Raw genomic sequence first — 8,024 nt, 5'->3', positions numbered from 1 at the left:
ACCACTCATCACTGATCTCCAGTTGGAGCTTGTTCTTACTCAGTTCTCAAAGAAGACCTAAAGCTGTGCCTAACCCAGTTAGCCTCTTGCTTTGGAGAGTATTCTGCTCCATCAGAGAAAAGGCTTCTGAGCTGCTCTCTGTATGTCAGCAGTTCTAATAGCTGTTATTGTATGGCATGAAAGAATCCGGTGGGAAATGTAACACCAGGAGTTCCCAAATTCTCACCCCTGTGTAAAAATTGGAAGACTAATAGGGCAAATACAGAAGAAAATATGAGACTGTGCTTCTGCTTTGAATGTCTGGGAAACTGGCATTTTCTTGCTGTGTGTTTGTGGAATCAGGCTTCATTTATTAACAGCAGGTTTTGCCATTCAACTGACAGTCAAAGCTGAACAACCAGTAAAATTAAACTATTGATCCAGAATCTGTCTGTATATTGTATATAATTGGCGGAATAGTCTATTATATGAGTGTGCTTCACATTAATATAGTTCCAGGGATTAATGAGATTAAGAAACATCACTGGAGGCAATGGGCAAACTTTCAAATCTGTTGTTTCTTGTGAGGGTGTGCAATTAGAAATGTATCTAGTCTCATTCTTAGATCTCAGACTTAGACTGCAAAAAACCCTATGACAATCACTCCCATGCAATATGAGCTGTTACAGTCACATAGCTGAGAAAAATGACAAGGGCCCTTGTTCTCATGGGGGACTTCAACCTCCCTGACATCTGTTGGAGCGACGGTATGACCCAGCACAAGCAATCCAGGAGGTTCCTTGATTGTGTGGAAAACAACTTCCTTCTGAAAGTAATAGAGGAGCCGACAAGGAGAGGTGCCATGCCTGACCTCGTGGTCACCAACATGGAAGAGCTCATTTCAAATGTGATGCTCCAGGGCAGCCTTGGTTGCAGTGATCACGAGATGGTCGAACTCGAGATCCTCAGGACAGTGAGAAGAGTGTGCAGCAAGCCCATTGCCCTGGACTTCAAGAGAGCAGATTTTGGCCTCTTCAGGAACCTGCTTAGTAAGGTTCCATGGGATACAGCCCTAGAGGGCAGCGGGGCCCGAGACTCTGGGTTGCCTTGGTCTTCACTGGCAAAGGCTCTGACCACACCACCCAAGTCTTGGAAGGCAGACAAAGGGACTGTGAGAATGAAGACCTTAGGCCCACTGTAGGAGAGGATCTGGTTCGAGACCATCTTAAGAACCTGAACATACACAAGTCCATGGGACCTGATGAAATCCATCTGCGGGTCCTGAAGGAGCTGGTGAATGAAGTTGCTAAGCCACTGGCCATCCTATTTGAAAAATCATGGCAGTCAGGTGAAGTTCCCAATGACTGGAAAAAGGGAACCATTTTCAAGAAGGGGAAATGGCTGATCCAGGGAACTACAGACCAGTCAGTCTCACCTCTGTGCCTGGCAAAATCTTGGAGCAGATTCTCCTGGAAGGCATGCTAAGGCACATGAAAAACAACAAGGTGGTTGGTGACAGCCAGCATGGCTTCACTAAGGGGAAATCCTGCCTGACCAATTTGGTGGCCTTCTATAATGGGGCTACAGAACTGATGGACAGGGGTAGAGTAGTTGACGTCATCTACCTGGACTTGTGCAAAGCCTTTGAGACTGTCCCACACGACATCCTTGTCTCTAAATTGGAGAGACATCAATTTGATAGGTGGACCACTCAGTGGATAAAGAACTGGCTGGATGGCTGCACACAAAGAGTTGTGGTCAATGGCTCAATGTCTGGCTGGAGACCAGTAACGAGTGGTGTCCCTCAGGGGTCGGTGTTGGGTCCAGTCTTGTTCAATATCTTTGTTGGTGACATGGACAGTGGGATTGAGTGAGCCCTTAGCAAGTTTGCCGATGACACCAAGCTGTGTGGTTCGGTTGATAATGCTGGAGGGAAGGAATGCCATCCAGAGGGACCTTGACACGCTTGTGAGGTGGGCTGATGCCAACCTCATGAAGTTTAACCATGCCAAGTGCAAGGTCCTACACCTGGGTCGGAGCAATCCCAGGCACAGCTACAGGTTGGGCAGAGAAGAGATTCAGAGCAGCCCTGCGGAGAAGGACTTGGGAGTGTTAGTTGATGAGAAACTTAACATGAGCCATCTGCAGTGTGCTCTTGCAGCCCAGAAAGCCAACCGTATCCTGGGCTGCATCAAAAGGAGTGTGACCAGCAGCTCGAAGGAGGTGATCCTGCCCCTCTACTCTGCTCTCATGAGACCTCACTTGGAGTCCTGTGTCCAGTTCTGGTGTCTTCAACATAAAAAGGACTTGTTGGAACAAGTCCATAGGAGGGCCACGAGGATGATCAGGGGACTGGAGCACCTCCCATATGAAGATAGGCTGAGAAAGTTGGGGTTGTTCAGCCTGGAGAAGAGAAGGCTGCGTGGAGACCTCATAGCAGCCTTCCAGTATCTGAAGGGGGGCTACAGGAATGCTGGGGATAGACTATTCTTTAGGGACTGTAGTGATAGGACAAGGGATAACGGGTTAAAATTTAAACAGGGGAAGTTTATATTGGATATAAGGAAGAAATTCTTTCCTGTTAGGGTGGTGAGGCACTGGAATGGGTTGCCCAGGGAAACTGTGAATGCTCCATCCCTGGTGGTGTTCAAGGCCAGGTTGGACGAGGCCTTGGGTGATATGGTTTAGTGTGAGGTGTCCCTGCCCATGGCAGGGGGGTCGGAACTAGATGATCTTAAGGTCCTTTCCAACCCTAACTATTTTATGATTCTATGACAACTGAAACATAGTGTAGTAAATAAAACCTAAACAGAAAACTAAGCCATCCCCAAACTCACAACATACATTTACAGTTATATCCAGAAACTATGGATGGGGCTATTTTCCAAGAGAGTATTTATTCAGCACCGAGATAGTTTTTATTCAGTACCTGTCTCTAAGTCACATTATGCAAAATCCGAACTTCATAAAGTAGAAATATGTAGAATGTTAAGCAGATAGCTCTTTCCTTTCCTTCTCTTGATTTGAGTTCTATACCTCCAGCAAGATGGTCTTAACAACACAGCTGTTCCAGGGATTAGTAAAGAAGGGAATAGATGAATGGGAAGAAAATGCTATCAAGCAAGTAGAGCTAAGGAAGGCAATTCTGAGTAAGATTTGTCAGAGGTTCTTCTGGCTTCTGAGAATCTGAGGGGTCTTGTTTCTGGGATGTCAAGTCACAGTAAGGGAGTTGCCAAAAATAAAACCTAATTAAGGAATAAATAGAAATCCTATCTAGTTTAGAAGAACTCGTCATAGGGTAACAGTTTCCCACAGGCTTGGATATAGCTAGGGAAATGGTCCTTCTAAGGATCTTTCCGCTCTGGAGGAATCCCCCTTCCTAACTTCAACATGTTATTACAGAATTGCTCTCTCCAGCTGCCAAAAAGAGTCCTTTGAGAAAATAAGTATCCTGACATTTTCTTCTGAGGTCTCTTCTTTCTCATTTTCTTTCTGGAAAGCTTTCCCTGAGAGCATGAGTCAGTGGCTGTAGTGGGATTCATCACATCATAGACTCTGATCTAGCATATAGAAGTACATCTTTTCCATAGACTCTTATCCCCCAGTCACTACTGCTTTATATGAATGCCCTTCATCAGTGCTCAAGCAACAAGATAACATCTGCCATATGCTTGTTCTCTCATCCTCTTCCCAGTGGGAGAAGAATCACAGTGAAGTACGTATTTATTTCTAAGGGCAATGCAAGCTATAGGCTTGATAGACCAATAGTAAGACCTTTAACCAAGGGCATTAAAATACTGCTTATTAGTTTTCAGAAGTTCTATCAACATAAGATGTGCAGTACTTTGAAAACACACAGGTTGCAGCTAACAGTGAATATGAAGGAATTGCATCACAGTATAACTAGCTCTGAATTAAAGTAATTGAATTTATAGGAAGTAGTTCTAAAATATGATCAGGATTAAGACTGAAACTGTAAGAAACTTGGCCTTTTTTGGACACAGATTACTCAAGATTCCTATGCTTGTCTCAAAGTGCTCATCCATGAGAGTTTACGCATCTTGATTCTCAAAGGAATCCTAAGAGCACATCAAAAGTTGAAGGCAAAAGGAGAGTGGTGTAATACTCAGAGGACCCAGCCTCTTATTCACCTAATGTATGACCTTTAGTATCTCTCTGTGCCTATATATTTTTCTATTCTTGGTGTGCTTAGATTGTACCTTAGAAACATGAATCCTATTGGAGCATCTTTGTTACTATGGTTCAATCTAACTATTATTAATTAAAAAAGAAAAAAAAAAGTTGGGAGACCAATAGGTGCTTTGGACCAGGACTCAAGAAAACAGAGTTTATCTCTTGGGTCCTGCACAGACTTCCTAGGTAATTTTATAGAATCATTGAATGGTTTGGGTTGGAAGGGATCTTCAAAGGTCACCTAATCCAACCCGTCTGTAATAAGCAGGGACATCTTCAACTAGATCAGGTTGCTCAGAACCACATCCAGTCTGGCCTTGAATGTCTCTAGGGATGATGCATCTAATTTAAACAGGTCTTTCCCTGTGCTTCCATTCCCTATCTGCAAAATTAGTAGTTTTGGTTTCTTTCTGTGTCTTGCCTACTTGAATTTTAAATTCTGTAGTGCATGGACATCTACCAAAGTGTACGTATCTACATACAGCACCTCAGCACAATGGGACCTCAGCCACTATCTCTAACATAAGACAGCATTGCTTCTACTGATTCAGATAAAGTTTTGCCCAGTGTTGAAGAGCAACCACATATGCCACAATGATTCACACTTTTTCCAAGCCTGGAAGACAAATGGGCTATAGAATTCTAATTCAGATAATTTGTGAGGTTCACCAACTCTTCTAACCATTTTTGTAAGTCTGCCTTTTTAGATAGTGAGAAAATGTAAAACTAGATAAGCCTAATCTAGTTTTGTATTTTGCTATCAGCAAAATACTTACTCAGCATAGATTTTCACTTTACATCAATTACAGATAAAATTACAAATCTGAATTCCTTACTGAAGTTATAATATATCTGAAGGGGGGCTATAAGGATGCTGGGGATAGACTATTCATTAGGGACTGTAATGATAGGACAAGGGGTAACAGGTTCAAACTTAAACAGGGGAAGCTTAGGTTGGATATAAGGAAGAAATTCTTTACTGTGAGGGTGGTGAGGCACTGGAATGGGTTGCCCAGGGACACTGTGAATGCTCCATCCCTGGTGGTGTTCAAGGCCAGGTTGGACAGAGCCTTGGGTGGCATGGTTTAGTGTGAGGTGTCCCTGCCCATGGCAGGGGGGTCGGAACTAGATGATCTTAAGGTCCTTTCCAACCCTAACTATTCTATGATTCTATGTTGGCACAGCCATTGCCCGAGTATGGATTCCTGTAGTTAGTCCTTGTTGTTCAGTCTTAAAGCTGACACTGCCATTGCTATATATATGCCAACAAAGGCAGGAGGAGATGCTGGCATCTCCTAAAATTCAGATCATCTCATAAATACAGAAGTATTTACCCCACAGTCAATCCGATTGCTCATATACAGAACTTGGGATTCAGCAAATCTAATAGTAGACTGCTATACAGGTAAGTTAAGTTTGAAATTTAGGTGACAGTTATTGTTCCCTCTTCTCCATACTTACTGTGTCTTACAAATTACCCTTCTCTTCCCACAGCAAAGAGACCTCCTTTTAAGTTCATTTCCTTAAGGAAATGAGAATGTGTATCTACTTCATTTAAAAAGACTGACTATAACTGTGTTTTGGAAATCTTTTAATCTAATGATGAGCTGCAATCCTTCTCACTATGCTGCAGACACCATACCAAAACAAAGTATTTGCTAACACTTTACTCTCCAAGTGGATTTGCACTCCTCAGAGGACTGATGTGCTAAAGGAGAAGGCATAAATAGGGCTATAGACATCTTTGGTGAGAGTCACTGCAGCTGAGTCACTGCAGGGATAAACGTACTGGGGCAAATTTAACTCCTTTCCCTGGGCATTTCAGTTACTACCTAGAGGTGCCAAGTAACTTATTCTCTACAAGACACTTGGTGTGTATGTGCTGCCAGAAGGGAACATTTGTTTTAGTTATTTCACATACAAGTAGCTCTGTATTTTTCACTCTTTATGGTAAATAACTGTTCTAAAATGCAGACAGTAAAAAAAGAAAAAGGAACACATCAGTATTTCCAGAAAGCTCTTCTTAATCCCAGCCTAACATCCTTTCACCTCACTAAAGTTTCACCTTATCTTCTGCCTTTGTACTGCATACTGCAGCCAACTGCAGGTTCAATAGGAAACTAAGGAATTCTTGGTGGTGGGTTTAGGTTTTTGTTTGGTTTGTGTTTGGCTCTTTTTTTTTTTTTTTTAATATGGAAAAATAGAAGAAAATTTCTTGGAGAATAAATGAAATGCTTCTAGTGTGGTGAAGTGACTATGTCCTCTTTCAGCTGACCAGATCATTTTCAGAAAACACCAATGCATCTTCCCCTACAAAAAGGTTCAGATAGGCCCTTCTACCCTCACAGCTTTGGTTTTTACCTTAATGGGAATTGGTACCACCAGAAACTGGGGCACTTGTTTCAGCCCATTAGAGAAATGCAGGGTTTTACTCTGCTTCAACAAGATCAAGATTTCACACATTTTAAAGCAAAATAAAGGTGCTGAGCCATGTTGGTAGAAGAAGAATATTGTGTAAACAGGACTGGAGGCTGGTGTATAGTAATTTTTGAGAGCAGATAGATAATGATCAGCTGAAATGCAACTATATTTATGTTAATCTTAGTTCACTGAAGATGATGGGGTTACTACTTAGAATGACATGGCACGGCCAGCTGGGAGTAGGACCAGCTTAGTTAACTGCATCATAGCTGATGTAGAAAAGGAACAGTTAGTTTTCATATCACAAAGTGAAATACTGGTTCAGTCACTGCCAAATATGAAATCTCCTTAAAAATCACTTCATATTACCTCCCTCTGAACTTGGTGTGATGATTTGATGAGGAGCTGAAGAAGAAGTAAGGCAGAATGTATCGAAGAGATTAAATGGGAAGAAACATTCCTATAACTCAGTTTATTGGAAAAGATTCAGCTACTTTCTTAAATACGCCAAAGATTTCCCTTTCCTGAGTTGCATGGGGAGTTATTTCTCTGTTTTCATTTCTTACATAATGAAAAGCAGACCATTTATTTTAAAGTAAAGGATGATATTATGTTGGAATTAGCAATGATGAAAAATTTAGACTCCCTGGAAAGAATATTCAGTGTGATGTTATTATTGCTTCACTTTAATCCTTCAAAATGCATCTTATTCTCAAACTCTCCAAATTAAATTATTTTCTTAAAAACCTTTAGGTTCAGAAAATCATAGTTTTTTTATAATATTCTCAGCTAAAATAAGCTGTATACTGTGTGAACTACAATAACAGTGTACACTGTTGTCATGCGTTATTCAAACTCCTTTTCAAATGTGAACTGCTTCTCCATCTGAATTAGAATGGAAAGTCTAGTTTTATAATATATATAGTGTGTATATATATGTATTTCCCTGTCTGTGGTACAATATTTTGTTTAAAGACAGCACCGTGTATATTTTATCCCACCTTGCTATCACACCACTATTTTAGACAGTGTGAATAGAAGAAAGTGTATATAGCTTTGTAGCTTTATACTTCTTTGTATATAGTGTGTATACCTTTGGGTACATCACAGTGCATCTTTATTCCCATGCATGTTTTTAAATAAATACTTCATACTTCATTTTTTTAATAAATACATCTAGTGATATAAATGCAGAATATGTGCATGTACTATGTTACTCATTCTTGAAATAAGTAAAACAAATTCAGGTAAAATAAAGAATACTTCCAGCTTATCTTTCTGTTATAGGTAGTGTTCTTTTAAGCATGAAATATTTGCCCTAAGTCACTGCAATTGGGTCTGTCTCTAGGCACTAACACAGTTCAAATAGTATTTAATCATAATTATTTGGAAGTATTCTGAAATATCTTTCAGAATGGCTCCTGTAGCAT

This window comes from Pezoporus wallicus, unplaced genomic scaffold, assembly GCF_028554395.1.
Source record: "Pezoporus wallicus isolate ANWC-B61680 ecotype Strahan unplaced genomic scaffold, APGP_CSIRO_Pwel_v1 contig_5967, whole genome shotgun sequence".
NCBI classification, from domain to species: Eukaryota; Metazoa; Chordata; class Aves; order Psittaciformes; family Psittacidae; genus Pezoporus; species Pezoporus wallicus.
This window is presented reverse-complemented; position numbering follows the sequence as displayed.